This window comes from Dama dama, chromosome 12, assembly GCF_033118175.1.
Source record: "Dama dama isolate Ldn47 chromosome 12, ASM3311817v1, whole genome shotgun sequence".
Classification (NCBI taxonomy): Eukaryota; Metazoa; Chordata; class Mammalia; order Artiodactyla; family Cervidae; genus Dama; species Dama dama.
The window spans coordinates 50,144,476-50,167,292 of NC_083692.1; the positions used below are offsets into that span (position 1 = coordinate 50,144,476).

General features: G+C 39.7%; 1 protein-coding gene and 1 pseudogene across 1 annotated transcript in view; one reads left to right on the forward strand and one right to left on the reverse strand.

Moving 5' to 3' along the window:
• The window catches only part of ALDH1A2 (aldehyde dehydrogenase 1 family member A2), a 166,434-nt gene that overhangs the window by 125,530 nt on the left and 18,087 nt on the right, over window positions 1–22,817 (reverse strand). The window lies entirely within an intron of this gene.
• Window positions 5,695–6,111, forward strand: LOC133067225 (multifunctional methyltransferase subunit TRM112-like protein; annotated as a pseudogene).

The window sequence follows — 22,817 nt, forward strand, 5'->3', positions numbered from 1 at the left end:
GATTCATTAACTGGAATATATGCTATAATGTAAAAGTCTTAGAGTCTAGGAAAGCAATGCAGGCCAAAAATAGAGTGGATTAAATCTTTTCCTTCACTTCATCTAGGATTCATCCTTCCTACTAAATATTAGGCTCATCTCTAGATTTATCTAGGAATAGTTGGCACTAACATCTTACAAGCACTGTCATGCATTTTCATTCACCTAGGTAAGATTTTTGACTCAGCTTTTCCTGAATTACTTTCTTGAGCAACTTATATCAGGATTTTTCATATTCATTATCTTACTCAATCATCACATAAATCTCCAAAGCAGCATTTTACCTTTATTTTTACAGTTAGGAAAAAATTTCTGAATTGATAAACAGAAGGTTAAATAGCTCACAGTGATAAACCCCAGGGCCTTGAAGCTTGGTATTTTGATAAGCTCAAGGTTAAACAGTTCACAGTGATAAAACAGGACCTTGAGGGTAGGCATTTTGACTCTTAAACTCAGAATCTTCTCGTTCACTGTGGACCAGAGAGTATGGAGTGCTCAAACCATATTTTTACAATAGCAATAACTGAAGGCAAATTGCATCTGTCAGTTATAACCATATAGTTTGTTTTTATCCACACAGTGACAGACTGACAGATGATACTCACAAGGGTGCATGGAAGCTCTGATCTGAGCTGCTAAGCCTTTTCATATGTAGAAGTTTTCACTAGTCTTGTGTGAACATCTGCCCCAGCAATTCAGTCACTCTCCATCACATTGTCAGTCTGGCAGTGAGTCCTAGTGCTTAAAAATTCAGATTCTGGACAACTATTTAGATTCAGATCCTAACTTGGCCTCTTGTGAGTTCTGTGATCTCAATCAATTGTTCGACCTCTCTGGGTCTTAGTTCCTTCACTGTTGAAATAGAGGTAATAACAGTGTCTATCTTGTGAGTCTGTTGTTAGGATTAAATGCTTAATATAGATTAAGTACTTAAAACATTGCCTGAAACATTCTAAATACTAAGTAAGCCTTACAGATCCACAGGAGGTGCTAGTTGTAAAGAACCTACCTGCCAATGCAAGAGACACAATGAGAAGTAAATTTGATCCCTGGGTTGGGAAGATCCCCTGGAAGAGGGCATGGCAACCCACTTCAGTATTATTGCCTGGAGAATTCCATGGACAGAGAAACCTGGCAGGCTATAGTCCATAGGTTCGCAAACGGTCAGACACAACTGAAGCAACTTTAGCATACATTAGACTTTTCATTATCATTACCACAATTTCAGGAACCTAAAGGCAATCAAGAAATAATTATGAAATCAGTATGTCATTTTAACAACACACATTTTTGTGTATTATAATGTATTAAAAAGCAAAGACATCACTTTGCCGACAAAGACCTGTATAGTCAAAGCTATGGTTTTTCCATTAGTCATGTAAGTATATGAGAGTTGGACCAAAAAGAAGGCTGAGTAGTGAAGAATTAATGCTTTTGGATTGTGGTGCTGGAGAAGACTCTTGAGAGTCCCTTGGACTGCAAAAGATCAAACTAGTCAATCCTAAAGGAAATTAACCCAGAATATTCATTGGAAGGACTTATGCTGAAGCTAAAGCTCCAATACTTTGGCCACCTGATGAGAAGAGCTGACTCATTGGAAAAGACCCTGATGCTGGGAAAGATCAAAGGCAAAAAGAGAAGGGGGTGGAAGAGGATAAGATGGTTAGACAACATCATCGACTCAATGGACATGAATTTGAGCAAACTCCAGAAGACAGTAAAAGATAGGGAACCTGGCATGCTGCAGTCCATGGGGTCACAAAGAGTCAGACACAGCTTAGTGACTAGACAACAACAACAACAACAACAAAACATGTGGATATGTGTGTAGCTGTTTTTGTTTTTCCCTAACTGTTCCATTTTTGAGCCAAAATTTGAGTTCCAATTGTCTGGTACTTGAAAAATCTCTCTTTGGTCATTATGATAGCTTAACAAAGTGATATCTTGCACTAGTTTACTAGAGATGCCATAGGAAAGTATCACAGACTGAGGGGCTCACACAACAGAAATTTATTTATTTTTCAAACAATTCTGGAGGCCAGAAGTTCAGATCAAGTTGTCAGTTTTAACTTAATCACTTCCCTTAGAGGCCTTATCTCCAAAAACTGGCTACATTCTGAGGGAGGTAGGCTAGCTTTAAAACTTTAATTTGTGGGGGACACAATTCAGCCCTTCATGTGATTATTTAGTTGATATTGACATATCTACTGGGTAGAGGCTGTGGTTCCTCACTAGAGTTATGTAAATCCCTACAATTTCCCAAGGATATTGTCCCAGGTAGTAGGAGACATATATAGACACTTAGTTCAAAAATGGTAGCTTGTAAAACCCTCTTGGGCTTTCAACTGGCTTGCTGAATTCTTGGCAAAGGTACATGAGAAATAAAACCACTCCTGAGGGTCCCCTGTGCAACCAATCATCAATCAGCCAGGGGTCGCTATGCTTATATGTAATATAAGAATATGTAAAAACAGAATATTTGCAACACAGAACCCTGTGGGACCCAGAAAGTGGATCTGCTGGAAAATGCCAATGTTGATTAGAACATTTTCTGTGGATTAACTGCAAAAATTTTTGATAAACTTGAAAATAAAGTTAAAACTTGAAAATAGCTATAACATAGCCTTTTCCAGGCAATCAATAGAGGGCCTGAATAGAAAGAAAAGGGAGCAGTTGGTCAGCAAGATGTCAGAGTAGAAAGACAAACTCACCCCTTCTTATGAAAACACCAAACTCACAACTAACAGCTGAATAACCATCATCAACAACAAAAAAAACCCCACTGGAACCTACCAAAAAATACCCTACACCCAAAGACAAAGAAGAAGCCATAATGAGACAGTAGGAGGGGCACAATCATGATAAAATCAAATCCCATACATGCCTGGTAGGCAACTCACAAACTGGAAAATAATTATACCACAGAAGTTCTGCTACAGGAGTGAAAGTCCTGAGCCTCACGTCAGGCTCCCCAGCCTGAGGGTCTGGCAATAGGAGTCTGAGCCCCCAGAGAATCTAGCTTTAAAGGCCAGTGGGGTTTGATTACAGGAATTCCACAGGAGTGGGGGAAACAGAAATTCCACTCTTGGAGTGTGCACACAAGTTCCCATTTGCATCAGGAGTATACTGAGAATTATGTAAGGTATAGTTTATAAAAGTGTTAAGCCTAGCACAGGGCTTTACCCATAGAAAGTACATGATGTATTTTGCTTAAATCCAAATCTGTCCTATTTGTAACTTTTTAAGAAAATTTATAATGGAAATTTTCAAACAAATACACAAGAAGAAGAATTCTAACAAACCTAACATATCCATTACCTACTGCTCAACGTGTGTCAACAATTTGTCAAACTCACTTTACCTTCCTCTCAACACGTTTTGTTCCTGGATATTTTAAAGCAAAACCTACACATTATGTTATATAACATAATACTTTATTATGCATCTCAGGCTTATCATTATTACATTATTATCCATAACAAAATTGAATGATTCCTTAATATCATCTATAACCCAGTTGATATGCAAATGCTTTTGATTTTATCTACAGTCAATTCATTGAAATAAGGATCCAAACAAGGCCCACATGTTGCCTTTGTTGTGTATCTTAAGTTTATTTTAAAACAGTCTCCAATTGCTTTGTTGTTGTTTTACTTTATGGCATCTATTTATTACAAACAAATAAACATGTTATTTGTATCATGGAATGGTTTATGCTCTGGATTCAGCTGTTCTGGATTCATGGTGTTGTTTAACTTGTTCCTCTATCTCCCACATTTCCTGTAAATTGGTTGTAAATTGATTTCCTAAGACTAGACTACATTCATGTCCAAATTTTATAGATAAGAACACTCATAAGTGGTGCTAGAGTTAACAGTCTTTTGAGGATGACTAATGATGTATGTTTAACTATTTTAAAACCCATCTTAGAAATCTTTGCCTCAAACCCAGGTACATCATGACCTGGGTGATAGTTCCATTTGGTTGACTACAGAACTCCCTTAATTTATGTTGCTGTGGGATGTGGCTGTGTTGTTTTGAGTTTTTTGGTGTGTGTGTGTGTTTAAAGACTATGATCTAGTATTGTTTTGGAAACTATGATGCCTCTAACTCTAGTGAATAAGCTATTTTTTTTAAAGTCACTCACTATTTGTTTCAAATACACAGATATTTAGTTAGAATTAGTTTTGAGTCAAGTATGTTTAAAACAGTGAGTCATTGTCTCAAATAGAATATGATAGGAATTATTCAGAAGACAACAATCATCTTCTCTGTGTTCATGCCCTAAACTAAAGATAACTGAAGATTTTGATTTGGGATAACTCAGAATCTCCAAATAATTCTCCCTCAACTGTCTAGATGTTCTTTTGAAATGTTGAGTCAATTCACATTGTTCCACTCAAGTAGTTTCACAAATAAGTATTTATTGTACCACCACTTTGAATAGGTCAAGTTTGGGAGGTGCTACAAACATACCAAGATAAGACATAGTGCATGCCAAATAACTTCAGTCGTGTCCCACTCTTGTGACTCTATGGACTGTAGCCCACCAGGTTCCTCTGTGCATGGGATTCTCCAGGCAAGAATACTGGAGGGGGTTGCCATTTCCTTCTCCATGGGATCTTCCCAACCTAATCATCAAACCCTCATTGGGAGGCAGGTTCTTTACCACTAGCACCACCTGGGAAGCCCCAAGACATAGTACCTGCCCTCAAAGACTAACTTTGATAGGGATAAGATATAGTACCTGTCCTCAGGGACTACATTTGGTTGGGAAGAGAGTGAATACATAAATAGTTTTAGAGTAAAGTATGTGACATGATAGCGGCAAAAATAAAGCACTAAAAGTTTAGAAGAGTTATGGAAAAGCTTTTGGTGGCATTTGAGATGAAACTTGATTTGATAGAGGTTTTCTGTTTCTTGAAATATGGGGAAGGGTGGCTTTGGCAGGAATGAATAAACAAAAAAATACCTAAAAATCCAGGCTTGAAATCACTGGCCATAGTTTGCCTCCAGATGAAGAGACGAGATAGATAATAGACTGTTGTTGCTGTTCAATTGCTAAGTTGTGTCCAGCCCTTTGAGAGCTCATGAACTGTAGCCCGCCAGGCCCCTCTGTCCACGGGATTTCCCAGGCAAGAATACTGGAGTGGGCTGCCATTTCCTTCTCCAGGGGATCTTCCCAGATCAGGGATCAAATTCATGTCTCCTGCAGTGGCAGGTTGATTCTTTATCACTGAGCTACCAGGGAAGCCCTTAGGAGATAGAGACAGAAAAGCAAATTGATATCTTGGAGATTACTGAACATCGAGCTGGTCCTTCATTTCTCCTTCCCTCCCTCCCTCCCTTCCTTTCTCCTTTCCTTTCCTTCTTTCCTTCCTCTCTCTTTCTTTCTTTCCTTCCTTCTTACCCTTTTAATTCAAAAGGTAACAGAAAACTATTAAAAATAAAATGACATAAGTGATATCAAAGCCAAAAGAAGGAGAGTTTTAAAAAGGAAAGCAACATTATTCACAATAACTTGTAAAGTAGAAGCAACTCATGTGAGCATTAACTAATGAATGGATAAACAGGTGTGGTAAATCCATACAATGGAATATTATTTAACCATAAAAAGTAATGAAGTTCTGCCTTCCGGTTCCGGCTGTGCGGGAGCGCGCAGCGTAGACATGAGGCTGCTCACCCACAACCTGCTGAGCTCGCACGTGTGGGGGGTGGGGCCCCCCGTGGCTTCCCCCTGCGTCTCCAGGCCATGGAGGTCCGCATCAACCCTGTGGAGTTCAACCCCGACTTCATAGCGCATATGATACCCAAAGTGGAGTGGGTGGTGCTTCTGGAGGCTGCGGACACACTGCATCTCGTCGAGGTGCCTAAAGAGCCGATTCAGGGATATGAGCATAACGAGGAATTTCTGTGAAAGATGCACCACGTGCTGATGGAGGTGGAGGTTTTGGAGGGCACCCTGCAATGCCCAGAGTCGGGAGGTCTGTTCCCCAGTAGCCGTGGGATCCCCAATATGCTGCTGAGTGATGAGGAAACTGAGACATAAACTGTGCCAGGCGCCGGTTTTTCACTCTGGTTGTGTGAATCTTTGTTTACACATTATCTTGTTTGTTAGTCCTATCCTGTGTATCCCTAACCCTTGACCCAGTGACACACCACACACAGTGTTTTTGAGCTTGATATTATATATATATTTTTCTCATTAAAGGTTCAAAACCAAAAAAAAGAAAAAAAAAGTAATGACGTTCTGAAACACATTACAATATGGATAAACCTTGAAATCATTATGCTAAGTTAGATAAGCTAGTCACAAAGGACTACATATGAGATTCTATTTATATAAAATATCCCAAATAGACAAATCCATAGAGGCAGAAAGTAGATTAGTGGTTGCCTATGGCAGAAGGGCAGGTGGGGGAATTATGGGATGACAACTAAGGTCAGTGGGTTTCTTTTTGGGGTAATGACATGTTCTAAAATGAACTGTGGGGGCTTCCCTGGTGGCTCAGTGGTAAAGAATCTGCTTGCCAATGGAAGAGACACAAGTTTGATCCCTGGTCTGGAAAGATTCCATATGCAGCGAAGCAGCTAAGCCTGTGTGTCACAACTACTGAGCCTGGGAGCTGCAACTATTGAACCCACGTGCTGCAACTACTCAGTTCACACGCCTTAGGGCCAGTGCTCCACAACAAGAGAAGCCACCACAACGAGCAGCCCTTGCACTGCTACTAAAGAGTAGCCCCTGCTCGCCGCAACTCGAGAAAAGCCCCCGCAGCAACAAATTGTGATGATCAGCGCACAACTCTGTGAATATATTAAAAGCCATTGGTTTAAATGCTTTGGATGAACTGTATATGTGAGTTATATCTCAGTCTATCTGTTTAAGAAAAAAAAATGGTGAAAGGAGTGGCCTGTAGTATCAGTTTTAGCAGGAAGATCAAGAAGGATGGGGTCTTCCCAGGTGGCGCTAGTTGTAAAGAACCTGTCTGCCAATGCAGAAGACATAAGAGACATGGGTTTGATCCCTGGGTTGGGAAGATCCCCTGGAGGAGGGCATGACAACCCACTCCAGTATTCTTGCCTGGAGAGTCCCCATGACAGAGGAGCCTGGCAGGCCACAGTCCATAGGGTCACAAAGAGTCAGATATGACTGAAGCACCTTAGCCCACACACACACAAGAAGGAAGATTACCAAAAAAGGGCTATAGGATCTTATCAGTTCACTGGTGACCTTTGAAAAGGAAATTTCTTCCCTGAAATGATGGGAGCAGAAATGAGTCGGTAGAGAGGAAGTTTGGTCATTAAGTGTGAAACCATAGGACATGAACTCTCACAACTTCCTCCTACTCCACCTCAACATTTACTTTAAAAATTTTCCTATTAACATTAATTATTTCTGAAGAAAGGCATCCTTTGGGGCTAGGGTTTGACTCTTCACCTGAGCTTACTTTCTGCTCTCAGTCTCAGAATCTTGCCTGATGTATTGTGTTCTTTCTCCATTGAATCATGAAGAAATATCAGATAGTCTTGAAGATGAATGAGATAGGAGGACTTGCTCTACCGCATAACAAGATTTATTCCAAAGCTATAGTAGTTCAGTTAGTGTGATATTTGTTTGGGGGTAAAGAAATAGATCTCTAGAATGAATAGACCTCTAAAGTCTCGAAGCAGATCTGTGCGAGGGCTGACTGGGGGACACTGCAGAGCAAAGAGGGAAAAGAAAGATTTTTTTAAACAAATGAGGCTAGAATGACTGCCAAGTGAAGAAAAATGAAATCAAACTCCTACCCTGTACCAGACAGAAAAATAAATACCTGCTGATTAAAAATCAAATGCAGGAAGTAGAATTAGTCATCCCTAAGATTATATAAAGAATATCTTCATGACCTTAGGATTTGGTAAGGATTTCTCAAAAAAGACATTAAAAAATGTAAAGGCAAAGACTGATAAGTTGAATCCCACTTAAAGTTAAAAGTTTTCAGTCATTAGTTTTGTATATAAATTTTGTATTCTTTTACTAAGAAAACATCCAAATTGGATATTGACAGGGACCTAAAGCCTGGATCCACATCTAGTCTTTTCAAACAATACCTTCTTTATTTTCTAAGCAAACTTTATTTCCAAAGATGGTATTGTAGATATAGGCTTTTTCTATTTATTTCTTAATCTTTAGGTTTGCAATAATTTCACTGAAATATTTCTTTTCCTCAACCCAAGAAAGATGCCATAATCTCTGTATAAAAAGAGCTTCTATTCCTTTTGATTGGTTCATGAATAAAATTGGGCTTCCCACATGGTGCTAGTGGTAAAGAATCCACCTGTCAATGCAAGAGACATAAGAGACACAAGTTTGATCCCTGAGTTGGGAATATCCTCTGGAGGAGGAAATGGCATCCCACTCCCAGTATTCTTGCTGGAGTATATCATGGACTGAGGAGCCTGGTGGGCTACAGCCTATGAGGTTGCAAAGAGATGGACATGACTGAGTGTCTGAGCACACACGTGAATAAAATCATCCACCATCTTGAGGTATAAGCCAGATCTCAAACCACAGTCATAATTAACACAGATAACAAAACGAAGCCAACTTAAGATCACTTGAGCCTCCAAACTATGTGATTCCAAGAGTCTAGGCCATTGACCTCTACCTCTCTTGGTCCTAGGACCACATCCAACACAAAGGGGCTTCTCTGGTTCCTCCTAACTAGGCCTGGCCAGAAATTAATATGTGAGTGTTCCGTAGCCCACATAGAACTGATCTCACTATCTTTCTAATTTAAAATCATGGTTACTAACCTCACCAATAAATCTAGTAAAGACAATTAAAATTGCTCTTTAAAGCCTAAACACTCATATTTTGAAGTTCTACCTATTTTGAGGTAAAATTTCCATGGGACTATAAGACCTGTTTCCCAATAATTTAATCCTTATTTCAGCCAGGCCGAAGCTAAACTGAATCTGTTTAGGCCAAAGTTATACTGACCTAGATCACATCCAAGTCTACCATAAAGGACCATAAACCAAATATACTTTTGAAGGCTGTGTTGGCCTTCTCCAGTCATAAACAGCCACACAGCTATAAAAACTTGCCAACTTATAAATTCTTTCAGACTGTCAAATGTGAAAACCCACGAACCCACAAACATAAAGTCCTAAAGTGCCTCACATGGATACCCCAAAAGCCTCAAGTATTGCATAATATCTTAGACTCTATAGTGTCAGTCCTTGTTTGTCTATTTAAGATTTCTAGCTAAGCTGGAAACCAGGGATTTTAGGAGGCCAGGTTCAGAACCAGTTGAAAAATAAGACATAGGAGTTTTCTCAGCAGGTTTTTTAAAATCTATTTTTTTTTATAAATTGGGGAATGTGGCTTGAATTTGCAGCCACAAAAGTATCTTGATATGTCTCCCATGAATTGAAAAGCCCCAAACTATAGGATTCCTCTTAGCTGGAACAGAGTCCATTCATGAGCTTCCACGTGAAAATGGACACAGGGCCTGCACCTCACATTTATTCAGATCTGAAAGAGACTCCAGAAGGGGATTCACCATGCAGCTATTTCTCCCAGACTCACCAGTAAGATGTCTCTTCTCATGCAGTAAGACGTGTGTAAGGAAAGGGGGAGATGCCAGGATGGTCCTCAAGCAAACAATCATTCAAGAAAACATGAGAAGTGGTGGTGAAGTGCTCTGAAAATGAAGGGCCCAGAAGCCAAGGACTGCAGGTGGCCTTTAGACACAGGAAAAAATGCAGTAAACAGAGCGCCCTCTGGAGACTCCAGAAGAAACTGTTAAATTCATTAAACAAGGAGGCCATTAGACTGAGGTGTCTCTAAGGCCATGGCAGCCTACCTAAGTAAACCAAAATCTAAGCCTGTAAATGCCTCAAGATTGTGAAATAGAAACCTAGGATACCGAAACACAAATAGTCAACTAGGTCTTAAGCTAAAACCAATCAAATAATTTCCTTTTTTGCTTCTGCCTCTTCTCTATACAGGTTTCACCCCAGCTGCCTTCACTGGAGTGCTTCTAACCACTTCTGTTTTGATACTGCCCATTTGAATCAATTTTTTACTCAAATAAATTCTTAAAATTTTAATATGCCTCAGTTTATCTTTGAACAGAACACAGTTCTGAAGACACCTTGATTTTAACTCAAGAAGACACATGTTCAACTTCTGATCCCTAGAACTATAATATAATAGCTTTGGGTTGTTTTAAGCCGCTAAACTTGTGAGTAACTAGTAATAGTAGCTGTGGGAAGTGAGTACACACGTCCTCTATTAGGACCATCCTCATGGCCGCAGGTAAGCACTGCTTCTGTGGATGCTAGCTGAGTCCTTCAACTTAGCAACAGGTCCTAGAAGATGGCAAGTCCTTCGGCCCTTCCAACCTCTGCTAGGCTCCATGGTGACATGAATGGAACATCCACTTCCAGGGCTTCTGCTTAATTTTTTCAAAGGCTACTGACTTGTTGCTACAGTATACTTCTTACAAATTGGAGAGCATTTGTGAGGATTCTCAGGATTGGGTTCACTCTCCTTCTTGCTTCACTAGGCCTCTGAGAGGTAAGGGAAGGGTTAGGGGCCATTCTGGACTGCCTCAGACTCAAATCTCCATGTTTTGCTCATTACCTTTTTTGACAGTTGTCCCACTGTCCTTGAGTAGTTGCAGTTTATGAATCTCTGACCCTCTCTTCCCTATTTTTAGTTAATTTCCAAGGACTTGGAGGTGAAAAAAATCAATTATCTTGCTTCAATCTACCATCCTTACCTACAAGTCTTCCATTACAGTTTTTAAGTTTTCATCTCCACACATTTTTTAAAATTCTCAGATAATTTTCTTTTGTTCTTTCATCATCTTGAAACCATTAATTAAAAATTATTCAGAATTACCTTTTTAAATATAAGAAGTAAAATTTTTCATAAGAACCATTTGCTCCCATTACACAAAATGCTTTTTATCTTTTTTTTAAAGCAAAATCTTTTTGTATGCCTGATGATTTTATTTTGATTGCTTTCCATTTACTTATTTTTAAAGAGGCCTATATTGGTCCAAACTATTAAGATGCAATATGTTGGGAAGAAATTGATATAGGTTCCCAAGCAAATGTTCAAGGCCCAGAAAAAGAATAAGAAATTTCTAAATGTTCATATTTCCTCTTTATGACTCTAAATATACAGCAGCATGGGGAAGAAGGGAGGCACCTAGTGTCTAATGCATTGCAGAAGAAAGCTTTGCCATGGTAGCCAGGAGTTAACCAGTCCAGGGCCTCTGCAGGGTAACCTTAGAAAAAGGACTTCTGCTTACTCCTCCCAGGTGTTTCCTTGTATCAGAAGATAGACTATCTTCTGTTTTTCAAATTGATCTCTAGTATATCCTCACCTACAGCTCTCACTGCTGAATGAGTATTTGATGGATTTCCATCAAAGTGTCCTTTTTAGTCTAGTAATTTGTCTTCTTGAGAAACTCAGAAGTTCCCTGCACGTTGAAGATTAAGTGGAACTTCTGTTAAAAAAACAGGATCACAAAGCAACGAGAAACAATGAAAAGTGAGTGCCCACAATACTTTTCAGTTCTTTTCCCATTAGCCTCTCAAATTTGCTTATAGATGTCATTCATTCATTTGTTCATTCGTTTATTCATTCAACATTTATAGGCCTAAGAGCCTGGCTTTATGCAGGGCAAAAGGAATACAAAGACAAATAAAATGAACTCCTGACAAGATGCTGATTAGATCATCAATGTGATATGAACATTAAAGAACAAATCTGAAGCAGCGCCAGAAACTTGTAAAGGGTGACATTCAAATGTTAGTTATTGTAGAGGAATTTCTCCCAATCATAGTTTATATAGAATTGGATTAAAGCAGGGGCCAACCTCTAGCTTCCTTCATGTAAAACAGCAGTGAACTCTCAGGTCATTCAAAGGTTTGACAGTCTAAAATTGGTCAAAAGAGTTGTAATCACTTGGCAGGGACAATTCTACTCTAGTTCAGAGAAGCAGAGTCCCCAAGAAGTGTCTCCATTGACAGCAATGGCAGCAGCAAGGAGATAGGTCTTTTAAGAAGATAATAAATTAGGTTGTTGATCATTCTTTGGAAAATTTTTTGTGTGTTGCTAATTAAATGCATTGTATTTCTTTTAATTAGAAAACAGGTTTAATTTGTTTTTACTTATTAGTGATCAGTAGATTCCTTTTTCAATGTGGTGTGTTTGTATATATATATATACACACACATATATGATGAGGGGCAAAGCAACCCACTCCAGTATTCTTGCTTGGAGAATCCCATGGACAGAAGAGCCTAGTAGGCTGTAGTCAAGTGGGTGGCAAAGAGTTGGACATGACTGAAGCAACTTAGCATGCACACATACATACACACACACACACACACACACACATATATGAACATGTTAGTCGCTCAGTCGTGTCTGACTCTTTGTGATCCCATGCACTGTAACCTGCCAGGCTCCTCTGTCCATGGAATTCTCCAGCAAGAATACTGGAGTGGGTAGCCATTCCCTTCTCCAGGGGATTTTCCCACCCCAGGGATCAAACCTGGGTCTCCTGCATTGCAGGCAGGTTCTTTATCGTCTGAGCCACCAGGGAAGCCCACATATATATATATATATACACACACAATAGAATATTACTCAGCTATCAAAAAGAATGAAATAATTCCATTTGCAACAACATGAATGGGCCTAGAGATTATCATACTAGTTGAAGTAAATCAGAAGAGAAAGACAAATATCATATGATATCACTTATATGTGGAATCTAAAACATGATGCAAATTAACATATGTGTGGAACAAAAAAAGACCCACCAGAGAACAGACTAGTGGTTGCCAAGGGGAAGCAGGGTGGAAGAGGGGAAGATTGGGAGTTTCGGACTAGGAGTTTGGAATTAGCAGATGGAAACTATTATACAGATGATGAATAAATAACAAGGTCCTACTGTATAGCACAGGGAACTATATTCAATTTCCTGTGACAAACCATAATAGAAAAGAGTATAAAACAGAATATATATATATATATACACACATATATACCTACACAGCAAAGTGACTCAGTATATACATGTATATAATTGAGTCACTTTGCTATGTAGAAGAAATTCATGCAACACTGTAAACCAATTATACATCAATAAATTTTTTTAAATTTAAAAATTTTGCAAAACTCTTAAAACAATCTGGAGTCTTATCTAGCTGCTGGGAAAAATGGATCAAAGGCTAAGTAAATCATGCCAATATTTACTATTCAAGTGGCATTACCAAATACAAGGTTCAAAAAACAGAAGGGCAAAAGGACAATTTATGTATTTAGTTGAACATTTTTTTCCTTAGAGAAATTAGCTAGTGGAGCCAAAAGTAGTATCTTGTTGCTACTAAAGTCACTCTTCTAATATAAAACTTAGCACTTCAAAACTTTGTATCTGTGAATCTGGGTAAAGAATAAAATTATTATATATTTTAAAAGTGAAAATTTTAGCCTTTGTCTAATCTGACATTTAACAGTTATTACATGTGAGCCCAGTTAATAAGAATGGATTATTTGATGAAAATAGTAAACAGTAAATGCTTACTATGTGCCAGGCATTATGCTAGGCACTTATACAATCGTCACAACATCCCTCTGAGATAAATAACATGATTATCTCCACTTTACAGATAAAGAAACTGAGGCACAGCAAGTATAAATTATTTGCCCAAAGTCATGCAGTTGCTAAGTGTTGGAGATGGGATTTGAATTCACAAGATCAATCTGTAGAACCTGACCTCTTAACCATTTCACCTTTAATTTGATTTTGAGGAAGGATATCCTATTACAAAAGTAACTACTGCTATCACAACATCTCAGCATAGCATCTTAGCACAGCAAGGTAAGTTTTGAGATCTGCTAGCCCTGAATTCAAGCCAATTACTTTTGGGCAAGTTACATACTCTCTAAGCCTGACTCTTATGAAGATTCAATGACTACATATACAAAACAGTTAGCACTTGGTAAGTAATTAATCAACACTACTAACAAAACTGGTGGAGATGATGGAATTCCAGCTAAGCTATTTCAAATCCTAAAAGATGATGCTGTTAAAGTGCTGCACTCAATATGTCCACAAATTTGGAAAATCCAGCAGTGGCCACAGGACTGGAAGAGGTCAGTTTTTCATCCCAATTCCAAAGAAGGGCAGTGCTAAAGAATGTTAATTGCACTCACTTCCCATTCTAGTGAGGTTATGCTCAAAATCCTTCAAGCTAGGCTTCAGCAGTACATGAACCAAGAACTTCCAGATGTACAAGTTGGATTTATAAAAGGCAGAAGAACCAGAGATCAAATTGTCAACATTTATTGGATCATAAGAGAAACCAAGGAAATTCCAGAAACACATCTACTACTGTTTCATTGACTGTGCAAAAGCCTTTGATGGCATGGATCATAATAAACTGTGGAAAATTCCTAAAGAGATGGGAATACCAGATCATCTTACCTGGTTCCTGAGAAACCTGTATGCAGGTCAAGAAGCAACAGTTAGAACCTTATATGGAACAACGGACAGGTCCCAAATTGGGAAAGGAGTATGTCAAGGCTATATATTGTCACTCTGCTTATTTAACTTACATGCAGAGGACATCAAGCAAAATGCCAGGCTGGATGAACTACAAGGTGGAATCAAGATTGCTGGAAGAATATCAACAACCTCAGATATGCAGATGATACCACTCTAATGGCAGAAAACAAAGAAGAACTAAAGAACCTCTTCATGAAGGTGAAAGAGGAGAGTGAAAAAGTTGGCTTTAAAACTCACCATTCAAAAAACTGAGATCATGATATCCAGTCCCATCACTTCATGGCAAATAGAAGGGGGAAAAGTAAGCAGTGACACATTTTCTCTTCTTGGGCTGCAAAATCACTGTGGATGGTGACTGCAGCCATGAAATTAGAAGATGCTTGCTTCTTGGAAGGAAAGCTATGACAAACTTAGACAGTATATTAAAAAGCAAAGACATCATTTTGCTGACAAAGGTCCATATAGTCAAATCTATGGTTTGTCCAGTAGTCATGTATGGATGTGAGAGTTGGACCATAAAGAAGGCTGAGTGCTGAAGAACTGATGCTTTTGAACTCTGGTGCTGGTGAAGACTCTTGAGAGTCCCTTGGAGAGCAAGAGATCAAACCAGTCAATCCTAAAGGAAATCAACCCTGAATATTCATTGGAAGGACTGATGCTGAAGCTGAAGGTCCACTACTTTGGCCACTTGATGTAAAGAGCCAACTCATTTGAAAAGACCCTGATGCTGGGGAAGATTGAAGGCAAAAGGAGAAGAAGGCAGAAGAGAATGAGATGGTTGGGTAGCATCACTGATTCAATGGTCAAAATCATTGTCAAGATTCAGCAAAGGGGCCAGGGAGCTCCAGCATGAGAGCCCATCATTAGCAGCGAGGAGCAGAAACAGCTGATACTCTATATCACAGAAGACAGGAGGAGCTCAAGAAACTGGAAGAAAATGATGATGACTCCTGTTTAAATTCTCCATGGGCGGATAACACTGCTTTGAAAAGACATTTTCATGTAGTAAAAGACATGAAGTGGAGACCCAGATGAAGTTGGCCCACTGATGAAGCTTTCCAAAATATTAGCTCACATTTCTCTAGGCAAAATAATAACCATAACTAAAAAGAAGACAGTCGCCACACTTTGTGTATGTGGTTGAAATCTCTAAGTTTTTCTTTCAGTTTGAAATTTTTTTTCAGTTTGCACTTGGGCAAACTCCAGGAGATAGTGAGGGACAGGGAGGCCTGGCATGCTATACTCCATGGGATTGCAAAGGGTTGGACGTGACTTAGCAAACAACAAAATAATCAACAGATGTTTGCTATTAGAAGCATTAATTATTGGAGTGAGAATTGGAAGGGTCTCAAGTTTATTGTTTAAGCAATTCATTTCACAAACCTGGGAACGAAAGCTCAAAGAAAAGAAAGCTATTCTTAGGGCCTCATGACTTGTTAGGCTTTTCATTTGTTCATTCATGCAAGCATTCTTACATGCATTCACTGAAGTGAACATTTTGAATGTTTTCAATTCAGTTCAGTTCAGTCGCTCAGTCATGTCTGACTCTTTTCAACCCCAAGGACTACAGCACGCCAGCTGATTTATTTTTTAACAGTTAAAAGAAAGCCGTACAAAGAACAGGAAGTACAGAACACTTTTTAAACCATTGTCCAGGTCAAGAAAGAGAATTTTTGCAGCCACTCTAGAAGCCACTTCAGATATCTATCCTGAAGACAGCCTGCCCATTTCTGTATCCTGATTTTTATAAATGATCTCTCCCTTGTGTTTGCTCAATATATTGTGATGACTCATGTGTGCTCCTAGAAAGTACCATGTAATATTGCTCATTTTGTAAAACTTGATATGTCCTTGAGGTGTCTTTTAATCCACAGATTCTCCCTCAACTCCTTTCTTTCCCTTATAATTTACCTTTTAAAGAACCTGGGTCATTCAACCCTCAGTTTCACAAAGTCTGGATTTAACTAATCTTGTCCTCACTGCACAGTTCAGCTTGTTTCCTGTCATCTGTGTTTTCTGCCAGTTGGCAGCTGGATCCAGAGACATGAATCAGACCCAAGTTTAATCTCTTTGGTAAAGTTATATGTGACACTGTGTTCTCTTATTCAATTCAGTCACTCAGTCGTGTCTGACTATTTGCAACTTCATGGACTGCAGCACGCCAGGCTTCCTTGTCCATCCTTGTCCAGAGTTCACACAAACTCCTATCCACTGAGTTGGTGATGCTATCCAAACATCTCATCCTCAGTCATCCCCTTCTCCTCCTACCTTCAATCCTTCCCAGCATCAGGGTCTTTTCAAATGAGTCAGTTCTTTGCATCAGGTGGCCACAGTATTGGAGTTTCAGCTTCAGCATCAATCTTTCCAATGAATATTCAGGACTGATTTTCTTTAGGATTGACTGGTTTGATCTCCTTGCAGTCCAAGGGACTCTCAAGAGTCTTCTCCAACACCACAGCTCAAAAGCATCAATTCTTCAGTGTTCAGCTTTCTTTATAGTCCAACTCTCATATCCATACATGACCACTGGAAAAACCGTAGTTTTGACTAGATGGACCTTTGTTGGCAAAGTAATGTCTCTGCTAAAATTTTAATATGCCGTCTAGGTTGGTCATAGCTATTCTTCCAAGGAGCAAATGTCTTTTAATTTCATGGATGCAGTCACCATCTCCAGTAATTTTGGAGCCCAAGAAAATGAAGTCTGTCACTGTTTCCATTGTTTCCCCATCTATTTGCCATGAAGTGACGGGACCAAATGCCATGATCTTAGTTTTTTGATTGTTGAGTTTTAAGCCACGTTTTTCACTCTCCTCTTTCACTTTCATCAAGAGACTACTTAGCTCTTCTTAGCTTTCTGCCATAAGGGTGGTGTCATCTGCATATCTGAATTTATTGATATTTCTCCCAGTAATCTTGATTCCAGCTTGTGCTTCATCCAGCCTGGCATTTCGCATGATGTACTCTGCATATAAGTTAAATAAGCCTTGACATACTCCTTTCCCAATTTAAAACCAGTCTGTTCTTCCATTTCTGGTTCTAATAATTGCTTCTTGACCTGCATACAGATTTCTCAAGAGACAGGTAAGGTGGTCTGGTATTTCCATCTCTTCAACAGTTTTCCACAGTTGGTTGTGATCTACACGTCAAAGGCTTTGGTGTAATCAATAAATCCGAAGTAGATGTTTTGCTGGAATTCCCTTGCTTTTTAGATGATCCAGCAGATGTTGGCAATTTGATCTCCGGTTCTTCCGCCTTTTCTAAATCTAGTTTGAACATCTGGAAATTCACGGTTCACGTGCTGTTGAAGTCTAGCTTGGAGAATTGTGAGCATTACTTAGCGTGTGAGATGAGTTCAATTGTGCAGTAGTTTGAGCATTCTTTGGCATTGCCTTTCTTTGTGATTGGAATGAAAACTGACCTTTTCCAGTCCTGGGGCCACTGCTGAGTTTTCTAAATTTGCTGGCATATTGACTGCAGCACTTTCACAGCATCATCTTCTAGGATTTGAAAAGATTCTTCATTAGGAGGCACATAATGTCTCGTGGTCCACCGAGAAGGGAATGGCAAACCACTTCAGTATTCTTGCCTTGAGAACCCCATGAACAGCATGAAAAGGCAAAAAGATAGGACACTGAAAGATGAACTTCCCAGGTCTGTAGGTGCCCAGGAGATCAGTGGAGAAATAACTCCAGAAAGAATGAAGGGATGGAGCCAAAGCAAAAACAACACCCAATTGTGAATGGGACTGGTGATAGAAGCAAGGTCTGATGCTGTAAAGAGCAATGTTGCATAGGAACCTGGAATGTTAGGTCCATGAATCAAGGCAAATTGGAAGTGGTCAAACAGGAAATGGGAAGAGTGAACATCGACATTCTAGGAATCAATGAACTAAAATGGATTGGAATGGGTGAATTTAACTCAGATGACCATTATATCTACTACTGTGGGCAGGAATTCCTTAGAAGAAATCGAGTAGCCATCATAGTCAACAAAAGAGTCTGAAATGCAGTACTTGGATGTAGTCTCAAAAATGACGGAATGATCTCTGTCCATTTCAAAGGCAAACCATTCAATATCAGGTAATCCAAGTCTATGCCCTGACCAGTAACGCTGAAGAAGCTGAACAGTTCTATGAAGACCTACAAGACCTTCTAGAAATAACACCCAAAAAAGGTGTCCTTTCCATTATAGGGGACTGGAATGCAAAAGTAGGAAGTCAAGAAACACCTGGAGTAACAGGCAAATTTGGCCTTGGAGTACAGAATGAAGCAGGGCAAAGGCTAATAGAGTTTTGCCAAGAGAATGCCCTGGTCATAACAAACACCCTCTTCCAACAACACAAGAGAAGACTCTACACATGGACATCACCAGATGGTCGATACTGAAATCAGACTGATTATATTCTTTGCAGCCAAAGATAGAGAAGCTCTACACAGTCAGCAAAAACAAGACCAGGAGCTGACTATGACTCAGATCATGAACTCCTTACTGCCAAATTCAGACTTAAATTGAAGAACGTGGAGAAAACCACTAGACCATTCAGGTATGACTTAAATCAAATCCCTTATGACTATACAGTGGAAGTGAGAAATACATTTGAGGGACTAGATCTGATAAAGTGCCTGATGAACTATGGATGGAGGTTCGAGACATTCTACAAGAGACAGGAATCAAGACCATCCCCAAGAAAAAGAAATGCAAAAAAGCAAAATGGCTGTCTGAAGAAGCCTTACAAATAGCTGTAGAAAGAAGAGAAGCAAAAAGCAAAGGAGAAAAGGAAAGATAAAAGCATCTGAATGCAGACTTCCAAAGAATAGCAAGGAGAGAAAAGAAAGCCTTCCTTAGCAATCAATGCAAACAAATAGAGGAAAACAACAGAATGAGAAAGACTAGAGATCTCTTGAAGAAAATTAGAGGTACCAAGGGAACATTTCATGCGAAGATGGGCTCAATAAAGAAGAGAAATGGTATGGACCTAACAGAAGCAGAAGATATTAAGAAAGGGTGGCAAGAATATACAGAAAAACTGTACAAAAAAGATCTTCACTACCCAGATAATCACGATGGTGTGATCACTTGCCTAGAGCCAGACATCCTGGAATGTGAAGTCAAGTGTGCCTCAGAAAGCATCGCTATGAACAAAGCTAGTTGAGGTGATAGAATTCCAGTTGAACTATTTCAAATCCTAAAGATGATGCTGTGAAAGTGCTGCACTCAATATGCCAGCAAATTTAGAAAACTCAGCAGTGGCCCCAGGACTGGAAAAGGTCAGTTTTCATTCCAATCACAAAGAAAGGCAATGCCAAAGAATGCTCAAACTACTGCACAATTGTACTCATCTCACATGCTAGTAAAGTAATGCTCAAAATTCTTCAAGCCAGGCTTCAGCAATATGTGAACTTCCAGATATTCAAGGTGGTTTTAGAAAAGGCAGAGGAACCAGAGATCAAATTGCCAACATCCACTGGATCATCAAAAAAGCAAGAGAGTTTCAGAAAAACATCTACTTCAGATTTATTGATTACACCAAAGCCTTTGACTGTGTAGATCACAACAAACTGTGGAAAATTCTGAAGGAGATGGGAATAACAAACCACCTTACCTGCCTGTTTAGAAACCTGTATGCAGGTCAGGAAGCAACAGTTAGAATTGGACATGGAACAACAGACTGGTTCCAAATAGGAAAAAGAGTACGTCAAGGCTGTATATTGTTACCCTGCTTATTTAACTTATATGCAGAGTACATCATGAGAAACGCTGGGTTGGGGGAAGTACAAGCTGGAATCAGGATTGCCGGGAGAAATATCAATAACCTCAGATATGCAGATGACACCACCCTTATGGCAGAAAGTGAAGAAGAACTAAAGAGCCTCTTGATGAAAGTGAAAGAGGAGAGTGAAAAAGTTGGCTTAAAACTCAACATTCAGAAAACTAAGATAATGGCATTTGGTCCCATCACTTCATGGCAAATAGATGGGGAAACAGTGGCTAACTTTATTTTTTGGGGCTCCAAAATCACTGCAGATGGTGACTGCAGCCATGAAATTAAAGGGCGCTTACTCCTTGGAAGGAATGTTATGACCAGCCTAGACAGCATATTAAAAAGCAGAGACGTTACTCTGCCAGCAAAGGTCCGTCTAGTCAAGGCTATGGTTTTTCCAGTAGTTATGTATGGATGTGAAAGGTGGACTATAAAGAAAGCTGAGCACCAAAGAATTGATGCTTTTGAACTGTGGTGTTGGAGAAGACTCTTGAGAGTCCCTTGGACTGCAAGGAGATCCAACCAGTCCATCCGTAAAGGAGATCAGTCCTGAGTGTTCATTGGAAGGACTGATGTTGAAGCTGAAACTGCAATACTTTGGCCACTTGATGCAAAGAGCTGACTCATCTGAGAAGACCCTGATGCTGGGAAAGATTGAGGGCAGGAGGAGAAGGGGACGACAGAGGATGAGATGGTTGGATGGCATCACTGACTCAATGGACATGGGTTTGGTAGACTCCAGGAGTTGGTGATGGATAGGGAGGCCTGGTGTGCTGCGGTTCATGGGGTCGCAAAGAGTCGGACACAACTTGAGCAACTGAACTGAACTGAACTGAACTGAACTGAATGTCTAGTTTATACTCTTTTTCTCATGTTAGCTACCATTGTTCCTCAGTGCCTAGATTCGTTAACTCATTGAGGGTTGCACAGTGGTGACAGTCTAATTCTATCACTTTGTTTTTGTGTTTAGTTCAGTTCAGTGGCCAGAGTATTAGAGTTTCAGGTTCAGCCCTTCCAATGTATATTCAGGGCTGATTTCCTTTAAGATGGACTGGTTGGATCTCCTTGCAGTCCAAGGGACTCTCAAGAGTCTTCTTCAACACCACAGTTCAAAAGCATCAATTCTTCAGTGCTCAGCTTTCTTTATAGTTCAACTCTCACATCCATACATGACTACTGGAAAAACCATAGCTTTGACTAGACAGACCTTTGTGGGCAAAGTAATGTCTCTGCTTTTTAATATTCTGTCTAGTTTGGCCATCACTTTTCTTCCAAGACTTTTAATTTCATGGCTGCAGTCACCATCGACAGTGATTTTGGAGCCCAAGAAAATAACATCTGTCACTGTTTCCACTGTTTCCCCATCTATTTCCCATTAGGTGATGGGACCGGAAGCCATGATCTTAGTTTTCTGAATGCTGAGTTTTAAGCCAGGTTTTTCACTCTCCTCTTTCACTCTCATCAAGTGGCTCTTTAGTTCTTCTTCACTTTCTGGCATAAGGGTGGTGTCATCTGCATATCTGAGATTATTGATAAGTCTCCCGGCAATCTTGATTCCAGCTTGTGCTTCATCCAGCCCAGCATTTTGGATGATGTACTCTGCATATAATTTAAATAAGCAGGGTGACAATATACAGCCTTGACATACTCCTTTTCCTATTTGGAACCAGCCTGTTCTTCCATGTTCAGTTCTAACTGTTGCTTCCTGACCTGCATATAGGTTTCTCAGGAGGCAGGTAAGGTGGTCTGGTACTCCCATCTCTTGAAGAATTTTCCACAGTTTGTTGTGATCTACACAGTCAGAGGCTTTGGCATAGCAGAAGTAGATGTTCTTCTGGAACTCTCTTGCTTTTTCAATGATCCAACGGATGATGGCAATTGGATCTCTGGTTCCACTGCCTTTTCTAAATCCAGCTTGAACATCTGGAAATTCACGGTTCACATACTGTTGAAGCCTTGCTTGGATAATTTTGAGCATTACTTTGCTATCGTGTGAGATGAGTTCAACTGTGCAGTAGTGTGAGCATTCTTTGGCATTGCCTTTCTTTGGTATTGGAATGAAAACTGATCATTTCCAATCCTGGAGCCACTGCTGAGTTTTCCAAATTTGCTGGCATATTGAGTGCAGAACTTTCACAGCATCATCTTTTAGGAATTGAAATAGCTCCAAAAAAAGCTGTTTTTGTGTACTCACTGGATTAAGTTTGTAAGAAGACATTCACTTCATGTATTATCTACCCTGTGAGGTAGTTTATATATTTGAGGAGGACAAATTCTTGGATTTTTTTTTTCCCCCAGGTTCTGGGTGACTCAGTGGTAAAGAATCTGCTTGCAATGCAGGAGACACAGGTTTGATCCCTGGATCAGGAAAATACCCTGGAGAAGGAAATGCAACACATTCTAGTATTCTTGCCTGGGACAACCCATGGAGAGAG